Raw genomic sequence first — 13,848 nt, 5'->3', positions numbered from 1 at the left:
AAAAGAAAAGAAAAGAAAAGAAAAGAAAAGAAAAGAAAAGAAAAGAAAAGAAAAGAAAAGAAAAGAAAAGAAAAGAAAAAAATGCATTTTGTATCATGACCCAATCTCCACCACATAACAAAAATAATACCTTACCATGTGTAATGCATTGATATTTTCTGTTACTTCACTGTGAGCTTTTGGTTTTTTTTGAGATGGAGTCTCACTTTGCGGCCTTGGCTGGAGCACAGTGATGCGATCTCGGCTCACCACAACATCCACCTCCCAAGTTCAAGCGATTCTCCTGCCTCAGCCTCCCGAGTAGCTGAGATTACAGGCACGCACCACCATGCCTGGCTAATTTTTATATTTTTAGTAGATACGGGGTTTCTCCATGTTGGCCAGACTGGTCTAGAACTCCTGACCTCCTGATCCATCTGCCTTGGCCTCCCAAGTGCTGAGATTACAGGCATAAGCCACCACATCCAGCCTGTAAGCTTTCTTAACAGTGGTTTAGTTCAGTAAATTGATTTTATGGCCACGTGTGGTGGCTCATGCTTGTAATTCCAGAACTTTGGGAGCCCGAGGTGGGCAGATCACCTGAGGTCAGGAGTTCAAGACCAGCCTGGTCAACATGGTGAAATCCTGTCTCTACTAAAAATATAAAAATTAGTTGGGCATCGTGGGCAGGTGCTTGCAACCCCAGCTACTCAGGAGGCTGAGGCAGAAGAATCCCTTGAATCTGGGAGGTGGAGGCTGCAGTGAGCAGAGATTGCACCACTGCACTCCAGCCTGGACAACAAGAGCGAAACTCTGTCTCAAAATAATGATAATAAATAAATAAATTCGTTTCATAATCTACCTAATACAATGAGTCCTGTTGTTTGAAAAACACTCTTCTTTTAGAGGCTGGAAGAGACTGCCACTCTAAAGACCCCGAGCAACTAAATTCAGCCCAGGTCACCTTCGCAAGAGTGGGCTTTATACTGTGTCTCTGAGAACTCAAGGGTGATCACTCAGGTGTGTTTATTGGAGGATGGAGCCTTAAATAAGATCACCTACATACCTGCTCTCCAGTCTTCCCATTCCTGTGTCAAGACTCAGGTTTTCAGCTCAGCAACCCATCAGTATTATATGGGTTCTAGCCCCGCACCCCTGCAAACCCACCACACACACTTCTTCCCAGGCTGAACAGCTCTCCCAACATTAAAAAAAAAAAAAATTATTAAAGTGGCTGCTTCAGGAAAAAGTTAGACAAGTCAGCTCTGGTTAAAGCAAAAGCCATTTTGAAAAACAACATGAACTCTACTGATACGTACCCATTCTACAGAAAAGCATGCTTAAAGTAGTTCATTCCAATTTTTTGTTCTTCACAGACCAGAAAATTTTCTAGTCCAAGTAGAAAATCCCTTTAAGAAATTAATTTCCTCAGGTTCTAGAAGATACATATTCATTCCAATATAACATGGTTTTGAAATTAAGGCAACGCTCATTTTTTTAAAACAGCTGTTCCACAAGAGGCTCAATAATTTGGATTTGATTTTGAAGCTACAGAGTTGGCTTTATCAGATCAACAATGTGTCTACCCAACAGAAACAAGACTAAATCCAAGGTCCATATACAGTAATGAGGCTGACGAAAAACAGAGCAATCATATAAAATAAATTCCTCTCTCAAGACTGTTATATACCCTGAGAAGCCAACTTTTATCATTCTAAACTGGAAACTCTTAATAGCTGCTTTCTTTTCAGAATCCGAGCACTCAACAATTCAGGGTTTTATATTTGCATATGACAATTTTTCTGGAAGGTCACAATCTAGCTTCTGTATTACAAATTCAAAATGCCCTTCTAGTCCTCTACCTTCCAAGATATTATTTTTAAAATAGTAAAGGAATAAAAAAATTCATAAACCTACAATATCAAAGAGTACATAGAGAAGGGCCATCAGAAGAGACTTCAACAAATTTCCAGAACAGAGAAAGGAAAGACACGGTGGTAAATGCTGATATCTTCTTCTAGAACAAAAGCTCCACAAAGGCAGGGACACTGTCTGTCTTGTACACTGTTGTGTTTTTGGTACCCAGCACAGGGCCTAGCACACTAAAGATTACACACACACACACACACACACACACACGAACTGAGCCAATTTTCTTATGAGCAGGTAAGCATGGAGCTGGTGTCCATACATGGACACCAGGAGACCTGAAAGGACCCTACACCACAAAGCAGGATCTTGCCCACTGGCCCTGAAGCCTAGCCTCGCTGTCCACAAGGCCCAGCCATGCACAGAGCTTCCACTTAACACACCTACTACTTCACTCTCACACTTACAGAGATAACCACACCTACACCAAGAGTGAGAAAGAACAAGACAGGGAACAGAAAACTCTCCCTAGAGCAAATGGAGACAATTGCGGGGGGGGGACCTTTAAAAGAAAACTCTGGAAAAGGGACAATTACAGAAAAAGAACACAGCCTTGCAAATCAAACTGACTTTTGTCCCCCAAATCAAAAAAGTTAACAAAGGATAAAATATAAAGTTGGGGCATTCCTGAAGAACAAAGAGGCTTGAAAATATGACCATCCCACAGAAAAATATTCATAGGAAAAATTCAGAAGTTCCAGGAATAAAGATGATCCTAAAACCTCCATGAGGGTTAAGGAGAGTGATTTTTTTTTTTTCCTTTTTTTTTTTTTGAGACGGAGTTTCGCTCTTGTTACCCAGGCTGGAGTGCAATGGCGCGATCTCGGCTCACCGCAACCTCCGCCTCCTGAGTTCAGGCAATTCTCCTGCCTCAGCCTCCTGAGTAGCTGGGATTACAGGCACGCGCCACCATGCCCAGCTAATTTTTTGTATTTTTAGTAGAGACGGGGTTTCACCGTGTTGACCAGGATGGTCTCAATCTCTTGACCTCGTGATCCACCCGCCTCGGCCTCCCACAGTGCTGGGATTACAGGCGTGAGCCACCGCGCCGGGCCTAAGGAGAGTGATTAATCAGACCACCTACGAGGGAAGATCTCACTGGTGTCAGAATAAGAGCCCGCACACTAAACAGACAGTGCAGTGGAGCTTTCAAAATTCTAAAGGAAAATGATTTGAACCTCGAATTCTCAGTCAAGTAGGAGGGTAAAACAGACTCATTTCAGGTATGTAAGGATCAGAAAATTTGTCTCCTGTGCACGTCTTCTGAAGACGCTACTTCAGGAGGAAGGTGATGTGGGTCACAGAGGACTGACTCAGGAAACTGAGGACAGCAAGCGCCATTAACTGGGATGGACACAAAGCCATCAGACCAGGTCAGAGCAGGAAGCCAAAAGGCTGAAAGAGGTATGCCATCACAAAGAATGAAATCAGCCTCGAAACCAGAGAATGATGGAGAAAGCAGCTGAGAAACATGTGTGATATGAACAGGCATCATTCGGTTTCCTCTCAAGAGAATAAAAAGTACTGGGAAACAGGGAAAACTAAACTACAGAAAATCACAGAAGAAACAAAACATGTCCCACGTGGTGTCATCTGGGCCATCAGGGGTGCTAGGAACAGCTCCCTGTGAGTTAGGGCACCTGGCTCTAGGGTGACTGGTACCTGCATTCCTATCACGGAGCTGGTCACTGGGGGTTAACTTTCAGAATCGCCCTGCAGACAAAGCATGAAAGACCAACCGAGGCTGGAGAAGCACAGCTATCTGTTACTGAGGTGAAGGAACAGCTGACCGAAGTTTGGGGGAAGCAAAGTAGAGAGACTAGCAGGGTCCCAAATGGTCCCCACAGCTTCCTCCTACAACACTGGAGACCAGAGGCATGGACAAGGATCATGGAACAAGAAATCCATGCTGTAAATATGCCAAAGTGACTGAAAATTGTGATAAACTACCAAAAATGGACAGTGAGAGAGGGAAGAAGGAATGGTGTGAGATGCATCCTCATCCATCATAGGTGGAAGGCAGGAGATCATCTTTGATTTTGACAAAATAATCAGCAATTTAAGAACTTGGCAGCACTCACAGAAGACCTAAAAGCAGAAAAAAGTTAATTGGTAGTGGCTGCTTTGGGGAGTGGGTCTGGGAATAGAGAGATCGGACATATAAGCCCCTGAATACTTGCTTTAAAATACATATACATATGTACTATGACAATTTTAAAACAAAAGACTAAAAATGTTAATCTATGGTCACTAGAAAAGATGGGCCTTCTGTGTCCTTGGAGTCAGACAGAAAAAGCTTCTGGCCAATTTGTAGCTAGAATAAATAAGACATTTATCTACATTTATTTTGATCCAATCTCCTGACATTTGCCACACGACTGCTAAATTACTTCTTCATTCCATACTTAGTAACCTTAAATCACAGTGCTGCTTCCCTTCAGGTTCAACAAATCATTTAAGAACTTTATTTCAAAAAGCTGATCTAGACCTCATTTTTCTAGTGGAATTTTGCTCTGAGATAAGGCAAAATCTAACATTTTAATAAAAGTATTTTCCTCTGCATAAACTTAACAATGCAACATCAAATCTTTAATTCAAGCCTTCATTCTCATGCTGCCCCAGAGAGAAAAAACATCCAAAGACAAAATGCTTAATTTCATTTAGCAGCATAAAGAATCAACACTATTGCCGGAGAGCTGGAGGAGTAACTGATTCCTACAATCTTGGCTAGTGTCTTCAGGATGCTGCGAAGGCCACAGCTAGAACAAGAAAGGTAGTACTCAGAAATACCCATGTCTACCTCACACCCCAGGAGTTTCTGGGAAAGCAGCGTCCACACCCTGGGAAGCCTGTCTATTCATGCCGCTTCTCTCCCTTGTTGCCATTAGGGTTAAACTGCAAAAGAACGGCTCAGCTGGGCCAGATGGCAGCACAACAAACAGCTCCTCCCTCCCCCAACTGCCACGTGCTGCAGCCATGCTTATGTGCCAGGGAGGCGGCTGAACCCCTTGCTCTTTAAAAGAATAGCCACCGGGGAGGGCAGCAGGTTGTCCCTGCCAGCAGCCTGAGCACAATGGAGACAAACCAGAGGGAGAGCTGCCCTGACGCACCACCCACTTGCCCTCCTCACCCATCACCAGAGGGGCCCCCAGAATCCATGCCCACAAAGGTTAATCCGCAAGGTGTCTGGCTGGCAGTCAGGGGGACGGTCCAGCATCAGTCCCATCACCGTTCCTTTCCAGGGTTCTAATTTAATGAAGGGGATTAAAGTGACAAAAACAACAAGGAGCTATTGTGCTTGGCTGTGAATAGGAAAGCCACACAAGGGAAGCTTTCATTTATTTATTTATTTAAATGTTGCTTTGCAGATTTTAACAGTCGGCAGAAATCCAGAGCTGAAATAGGTTCCAGCCAGTGCATACAAAGGAGGACTGTCTTAAAGGGACAGAGCCCTCTTTCCAAGCCAGAGGACCACAAATGAGCACATGGCGTGCTCTAGTCTAAAACCCTGCCTGTGCTCCACTGGCCACAGGCAGATGCTGATGATACGCCATGAAGTTCCCTTGAAAATGCAGCTCTCTGACAGCAGGTTCTGCTTGGCACACACACAGCAGCTGCCAGGACCACACTGTCCTAAATCCCTATGGGTACCGTGAAATGAATGTGTCCAAGGCATGCTTTAGGACCGAGATATCTCTCTTTGAGGTCATCCAACTAGCTTTAAAATATACCACTTGCCTTATTTTTTTCCACCATAATTATTAACCGGCATCCTTCCTATAGCTTCTGCCTTTCCATGGATAAAAAGGTCCATATTTAAACCAGCACCACAGGGAAACATTTTATAAAGTAATTAAGGAGTAAGCCCTCATTTGCGGAGAAGATACAACAGATAACTGCCTTAGTCAGAGTTGCCTCCAGGCCAAGGAGGTCACTGCCATTTCCCTTTCAGCCCCATCTAGCTGGCCTGCTGCCAAGGGGTGCCCTCCTGCTAATCACAGCCACACCCCTTTACAGATCTTAAGTTTCACGAACACTGAACACACACACACACACACACACACACACACACACTCTCATTCTTAACCTTACGTTTTGCCTAAAACAGCAGCAGCAGTGGTGAAATAAAGCACCCAGCTTTTCTACAGCCTCTACAGAAACTGCTGTCTGCTCAGAGGAGAACAACTGGCTATTTACAAACCAGGCTTTTGGGTTCAAAAGCACACATCTGGGAAACCAGCTTCTTCCTCCACCTCCACAGACACAGTGATCACAGAGCGTGAGGGGTAAGAAGCTCCAAATGTCCTGTTCCAGTATTCAGCACTTACTCATCAAATACCTGTGTAAATCCTACTAGTTAGACCCCAAACAAAACAGCCCATTAACCTCCCTCTGCACTACCCTAGGGGTGTAAGTCACATTGTCTCCCAGAAAATCCCAGTGACTTTTAGTTTGAAAAACTTCAAAATACTGGAAAGAGGCCAGGCGTGGTGGCTCATACCTGTAATTCCAGCACTTTGGGAGGCCAAGGTGGGCGGATCATTTGAGTCAGGAGTTTCAGACCAGCCTGACCAACATGGTGAAACCCCATCTCTACTAAAAATACAAAAATTAGCTGTGCATGGTGGTGGGCACCTGTAATCCCAGCTACTTGGCAGGCTTAGGCAAGAGAAGCGCTTGAACCCAGGAGGCAGAGGTTGCAGTGAGCCAAGATTGCACCACTGTACTGCAGCCTGGGCGATAAGAGCAAAACTGTCTCAAACAAACAAACAACAAATACTGAAAAGAATGCAGGCTTTAGAGACATGCCAATGTTCAACAAACTGCTAATCTCTCTGGCCTCAGTTTTGTCCATCTGTAAAATGGCACTGCAGTTAGCACTGCTGTGCTACTGTTAGCATTGTTGTGAGGAATACATGATGGGAAAAATAAAACAGCGAGCACAAGTAGGTGTCCAACAAATACTGAATCTCTTTCCTTTACCTGTATATCCAATTCATGTTCCTCTTTTGCTTCTTTCTAACGATGTCATATTGACTCATTCAGCCTACATTTACTGCTCGCCTACTAGGTGGAAGGCAACGGGGGCACAACACTGAAGAGACCAATCCGGTTCCTCCTAGCAGGAGCAGCAGTCCCACGAAGCATCACGGAGAAGGTGGTGATTTCAGGTGCATGTGTTAACGAGGGATCATGCACAAGCTGTGTGAACCCACAGCATGGGTGCCTCACCCAACTGCTGGGACAGATCTGGGGGACTGCCACTCTACAGGTAGTGTTCTTGGGTCCTAAGCCTAGCGTGGGGCCACATTCACCAGCTGGGTGACTCTGGACAAGTTACTTTAGCTATCTGTGCCTCAAAGCAAACAGTAAGCTAAGAGGTTGCTTCCAGAGCAGGATGCTGTTTAAAATGACTACAGCTTTTATATCAAATGGGGAAAATACAAATAACCCACAATAATACAAAATCTGGTAAGTTAAAAACTATAGGATAAGAAGGCAGTGCTGTGAGGCATGGTTAACAACTGCAGGTAAGGCAGCAAACAAGAAAAAAATAGTCGAGGATTCAAAGATAAAGTTCTTATAGACCATTACTACAAGTGGAGAATAGGTTGGTTTAGGAGAACTTTTTTCTCCTCACTAAGAAAAGTAAAACTCCATGCTGACATTACAAATACATGGGGTCAGATCTTTAAGACAGGGATAAGAATGCAACCAAAATTCAGAGTATCTTTCAGGTAAAACCTAACAGTAGAGAGATGTAAAACAAACAGTTGTAATATTACCAGGATTTTGCTGGAAGCCTCAAATTTAGAGACAGTCCTGAGGATAATTGTTAGAATCAGAGGATGAAGAAAGATGGATGTAGAAAAGGGGTGTGACTAGAGTGGGAGACCCAGGTGACACTCTCTGCCAATAATACACTGAAGGTTCACACCTTCACACAGTCTGTCTACTTTGGGAAACCAATTAACTTTCCCACCCACTGAGTCAGAAACACAGTAATAGTTCTTAAATTCAGTACCTTAAAAAAGGAAGGAAATTCTGATATACAGTACAACATGGATGAAGTTGGAGGACATTAAGCCAGTCATAAAAAGGCAAAAACTGAAGGATTCCACTGACAAGCAACCCCTGGAGTAGTCAAACCATCATAGAGACAGTGGAATGGATGTTGCCAGGGGCTGGGGAGAAGAGGAATGGGGTGTGACAGAGTAATGGGGAGTTTCAGTTTTGCAAGATGAGAAAGTTCTAGAGACTGGGTGGCACAATAATATGTGTATGAATGTATTACTGAAATTAACATGGTTAAGATGGTAAATTTTTTGTTATATATATTTTACCACAATTAAAAATAAAGGCCTGGCACGATGGCTCATGCCTGTAATCCCCCTAGCACTTTGATTTTTTTTTTTTTTTTTTTTTTTTTTAGACGGAGTCTTACTCTGTTGCCCAGGATGGAGTGCAGTGGCACTATCTTGGCTCACTGCAACCACCACCCCCCGGGTTCATATAATTCTCCTGCCCCAGCCTCCCAAGTGTAGCTAAGACTAAAGGTGCACACCACTGCACCTAGCTAATTTTTTTTTGTTTGTTTGTTTGAGACAGAATCTTGTTCTGTTGCCAGGCTGGAGTGCTATGGCGTGATCTCAGCTCACTGCAACCTCCAACTCCCTGGTACAAGCAATTCTCCTGTCTCAGCCTCTCGAGTAGCTGGGATTACAGGCACATGCCATCACACCCAGTTAATTTTTGTATTTTTTAGTAGAGACAGGGTTTCACTATGTTGGCCAGGATGGTCTCGATCTTCTGACCTCAGGTGATCTGCCCACTTCGGCCTCCCAAAGTGCTAGAATTACAGGCATGACCCATCGTGCCCAGCCATCTCCAGAACTTTGCGAGGCTGAGGCTGGCAGATGGCTTGAGCTCAAGAGTTTGAGACCAGCCTGGGAGACATGGCAAAACCCAATCTCTACAAAAAAAAAAAAAAAAAATAGCTGGGTGTGGTGGCATGCACTCATAGTCCTAGCTACTCAGGAGGCTGAGATGGGAGGATCACGTAAGCCCTGGAATGTGGAGGTTGCAATGAGCCCAGATCGCACCACTGCATCCAGCCTGGGGGACAGAGCAAGACCTTCTCTCAAAAAAATAAATTAAAATATAAAATAAACAAAAATTTCTGTCTGCTTACCATAGTTTCTTTCCCAAGAAACTATGATTTAACTTTTGTGTAGTGCATTTTAAAATAAGTATCTCACCACCAACTTGCAGCCTAAGAGATTTTTAAAGGAATATACAGCCAGGCATGGTGGCTTATGCCTTCATAATCCCAGTACTTTGGGAGGCTGGATCACCTGAGGTCAGGCCAACATGGTGAAACCCTGTTTCTACTAAAAATACAAAAATTAGCAGAGCATGGTGGCACGCACCTGAAGTCCCAGCTACTCGGGAGGCTGAGGCAGGAAAATCACTTGAATCTGGGAGGCAGAGGTTGCAGTGAGCCAAGATCGCACCACTGCACTCCAGCTCAGGCAACAGAGCAAGACTCCATCTCCAAAAAAAAAAAAAAAAAAAAAAAATTTACCACCAGGCATGGTGGCTTACACCAATAATCCCAGTACTTCAGGAGGCCGAGTTCGGTAGAGATCACCTGAGGTCAGGTTTTCAAAACCAGCCTGACCACCATGGTGAAACGCTGTCTCTACTAAAAATGCAAAAAATTAGCTGGGCAGTACACACCTGTAATCCTAGCTTCTCAGGAGGCTGAGGCAGGAGAATCACTTGAACCTGGGAAGCAGAGGTTGCAGTGAGCCGAGATTGCACCACTGCACTCTAGCCTGGGTGACAGAGCAAGACTCTGTCTCAAAAAAAAAAAAAAAAAGTACACACACTACTGAGGACCAAAAAGAGTTAAATTAGCATGCAGCTAGCAGAAATGGTATTCAACATACAGGCAGGGGTGCCTTCCAGCAAACTGCCAATATGAATATTTAGACTATTCTAATTTAAATTCCTTCCATGCAAAAACTACCCAGTTTCCCCACTAAAAATAAGTCTATTAAAGAGATTTATTGCCACATTCTGAATGTTTAGGGAAGACTTGACAGTCCTATTCTCAGTCGTAGAGACAGCTCACCTAACTACACAAGTTCAGAGAGGATGCTGCTTGGGCTTTCGCTCACTACTTTGTGACCCTGAGCAAACAATGACCTGTTCCAGCCTCAGTTTCCTCACTTATGTAATGAGGATGTCACCCAGCCTTTCTCAACTATTTTATGAAAGGAAGGTATTGGCCAGGTACGGTGGCTCACGCCTGTAATCCAGCACTTTGGGAGGCTGAGGCAGGTGGATCACTTGAAGTCAGGAGTTCGAGATCAGCCTCAACAATATGGTGAAACTCCACCTCTACTGAAAAAATACAAAATTAGCCAGGTGTGGTGGCACATGTCTGTAATCCCAGCTACCTGGGAAGCTGTGGGAGGTGGAGGCTGCAGTGAGCTGAGATCATGCCACTGCACTCCTGCCTGGGCAATAAGACCGAAACTCTGTCTCAAAAAAAAAAGGAAGGTATTCTACCACCTTATTTTACATAAAGAGAATCAACAAATTTAATAAACCCTGGAACTCAAAGACACAGTTTGCATTTCAAGGTAGTAACAGAACCTAAGTGATAAAATTTTATCCTAAGAATTTGGTTTAGAAAAATAAAGTTAACGTCTACTTTCAACAAAAGCTGAAAACTAGAAAACAACCATTTTAAGCAACCTCTTCTAAAACCTCACAGTGACAACATCTGATATAGCTCGTGTTTCCCAGCAGCTTCTTTCTGGCACTCCACTGCTGTTTCGGAAGGATCCCAGGGACTGAATGCAGAGCTCCACAAGGAAGAACCATTTTCTACCACTAGCCTCCTTGAGACAAGCGGCATGGTCCTTCACTCCCCTAGGCACAGCCTGGGAGTTCCCTCTTCCTCCAAACAAGCCAAATCATCTTGCTCACCCCTCCTCCCAAGGGGGCAGGCTCCTCTACCCTGGGAAAAGAGCTGCCACTCCCGTGCCTGCCAGCTGCAACCAATGTCAGCTTGCACAGCTGGGCCACCACACCCCTTCTGTGTCCAAAATAGAGGTTTGGTGGCTCGGAAGTTAATTCTCTCTCACTTTACACTTGGTTGCTAAAATCTATTTGTTTGCTAGCCCTTTGTAATGCTCCAATTTTTCTCTACATTGAAATATTCTCCCTCGGTCTCACAGCTGGAAAGGACCTCTAGCCTTAAATGCCATGCACAATTCCAACTCCTTTTCTACGTGTATTGATGGCAAGAGGGCTACGCGTGCCCAGGAAAGGTTCTTTCTGAGTAAAACAGAAACTCTGTGGGTGGAGGGCCTAGAGGGAAGACCACCCTGAATCTGTCCCTCTGGCTTTCTGCCCGCCTATTTCAAACCTCACTGAGGCTGGAGGAAGAAAATTGACTACTGGCCTGTTCCTAAGTCTCAGGCCTAGAAGAAACTACACTGAACGCTTGGATACCTATCCAAAGGTGCAGTGGAAAAACCCTCAGGGGAGAGCACAGAATGCAGACCCAAAGGACAGACATGCAGAGACGGTCACACACACATCAGCTCCTGCTGCTGGCTGCTGGGTGGGAGAGGCAGGCAGGCAGCAACGCATAATGGGGGATCTGCAGCCAGGACTCCACACGCCATCCACCCGCCTCTTACCCACGATGAGTCCCCTCTCCTGCGGCCCCAGTGTCCTGGTAAGCCCTGGGCAGCAACATCAAAGCCTCGGCAGGTCACAGCTCTCCGCGTCAGAGGCCATGGTAGCTCTGTGCAGCGATCCCACAGTCCCAGGCTGCCGGGAGCTCCCACAGCTGTAGGTGCAGGGAGAGCTGGAGCAAGGACAGCATGTGTGCGCCAGCACAGCAGGGCCAGAGAAGAAGGTGTCCAGAGAAAACAAAAGCTGAGAGTACCGGCCCTGCAGGTACAAACACGCTGGGCCCAGTGGGGAAGGCTGGTGTGGACCGCAGAGATGGACGCGCAGAGCTGCAGCCCTAGCTGACGCTCAGAGTGTGTGCTGCTCCGCTCCTCCAGGCTCATTTCCATGAATGCAGTCACAGCCAGCCCCTCCTACTACCCCCCATTCCCGGCCTCCAGGGGGGGGGGGGGGCGGGGGGGAGGGGAGGCACCACCAGCATTTGTGCACAGGCTGCACTTGCTTTCCTCTTTCCCTTAGAAGCAAAAGCCCGATGCCTGCTTTCACTGCAAGAATGCCAGCCTTACTTAAGATGCCCTCTCTTTACTGCATGGATAAACAAGAGACTAGATCTAGGAGGCAGATGTTCTGTCACCCCGAAGGCACAAGCCTAGTCCTTCCCACTGCCCTGCATCAGGTCAGCAGGCAAAGTGACACTGACCAGACTGCTCCAACACTGTCCTGGGGGGCTTCAGGAGGAATGTCCTTTGCATCCTTCCTCCAGGGGTCCCATGCCCTCCATTTCCACGAGGGACATTCCAGCGTTTTTACCAAGAAGGACTCACCTCCTACTCAGTACACTTTCAGCCACCCATGGTTCTTGTTTTACCAGAAGCTGCGGCATTGCCTTCAAGGACACTTGCGTAGTAACAGGTTGGGATGTTAGGCAAGTGAACCTTGGGGATGATAATACAAGATGGCTGGTGATGAGAAATACGGCTACAGCCTGAGGATAGTAGCTCTCACACTTCAGAGGGCACAAGAATCACAAAGGGCACTTGTTAAACAGGTAGATTTGGGACCCCAGTCCCAAAAGCATGAACTCCAGAGACCCAGGCCCCATGTTATATGGAATACAAGGTTACTGCAGACCACACACAGCTTCTGACTAAAAAGGATGGAGACAGAGGTTTTTTAAACAATTCTAAAATAACCAAGGAGAGACAGTAGAGGGTGAATCATTGTGCTAGAGCAGGGTCCTTCTCTGGTCATTACTGGCAGAGGACGCAGGTCACTCTGTGGTGGGGTCGTCCCTGTGTATTGCAGGGTGCTTAGCTATGTCCCTGGGCTCTACCCTCTAGATGCCAGCAGCACTGCCATCACCATCCCACTTCTCCCCAACGAGGTGTGGCAACCAAAACTGTCTCCGGGCATTGCTGAATGTCCCCTGGGGGGCAAAACCGCCCTGGTTAAGAACCATTGCTCTAGATAAACAATGGAAGAAGGGATGGGAATACTAAAAACACTCCCATATCCTCCCTCCTTCCCAGTCTCCTGCCTTTAGGAAATCAGTAATGGGGAAAAAAAAAAAAAAAAAAAAAACGGAAATCAGTAATGGAAGACACCCACCCCTCTGCAAGCCCAGCCTCTACTGCCACGCCATGGGGGTTGGGCTGGCTGGGGAATGCAAACTGACGTCCTCATCACCAGGCAGTGCCACCAGGCCTGACCCAAATACCCTGGCTCTGCGTTGCAGCCTGTCTTTTCAGAAACAGCCATAGTGTGAACAACTTTAGTGTCAAGAGAGTAGTACTCACTTAAAAGAATCAGACCAACTCTATGTAAAACAAATTCTAAAATTCTACATTCTACAAAACATAGATTGAGATTGAGTCCCCGTGCAGCACACCCCTTGGCCTCGTCTTCCTCCTGCTCACTGTCTAGCAAGCCATCCCACCTCTCCTCCCAGTCCAGGGAAGATTCCACTTTCCCTGGATCCACCAGGGTACTCAGTTACAACGTCTCTGCTTCTTTCTTCTTGTTCAGAAGCTCATCCTCACCATCCATTGAGTCTTACCTCCTACAGGGAGAACTCCCTGATGGCTCCAGCCATGCTCCCTGCTCAGTTTATGCGCATTAACCATCACCTGATGACCTTCTCTATCACTTGGTAAATAACCAGGTGATAAATTACATGATACAAACACATTCAGAGAAGACAGCCTGGACTATCCACACTGGTTATCT

General features: G+C 45.8%; 1 protein-coding gene across 5 annotated transcripts in view; it reads right to left on the bottom strand.

Moving 5' to 3' along the window:
• The window catches only part of CYTH1 (cytohesin 1), a 104,777-nt gene that overhangs the window by 36,495 nt on the left and 54,434 nt on the right, over positions 1-13,848 (bottom strand). The window contains exon 1 of one of the 5 annotated variants that reach the window (XM_032241491.1): positions 11,628-13,841. The exons of 3 other annotated variants lie outside the window; for them this stretch is intronic. The gene's annotated coding sequence lies outside the window, so the exon portion shown is untranslated. Of the gene's footprint in view, positions 1-4,708; positions 4,969-11,627; positions 13,842-13,848 lie in introns of those variants that run through there. One more of the 5 variants, XM_032241490.1, reaches the window with a different exon arrangement.

The sequence above is a fragment of the Sapajus apella genome, unplaced genomic scaffold (genome assembly GCF_009761245.1).
Source record: "Sapajus apella isolate SASKATOON/1434 unplaced genomic scaffold, GSC_monkey_1.0 scaffold48, whole genome shotgun sequence".
In the NCBI taxonomy this organism is placed as follows: Eukaryota; Metazoa; Chordata; class Mammalia; order Primates; family Cebidae; genus Sapajus; species Sapajus apella.
Note: the sequence above shows the minus strand (reverse complement) of the source record. Positions and strands in the feature narration are given on the sequence as shown.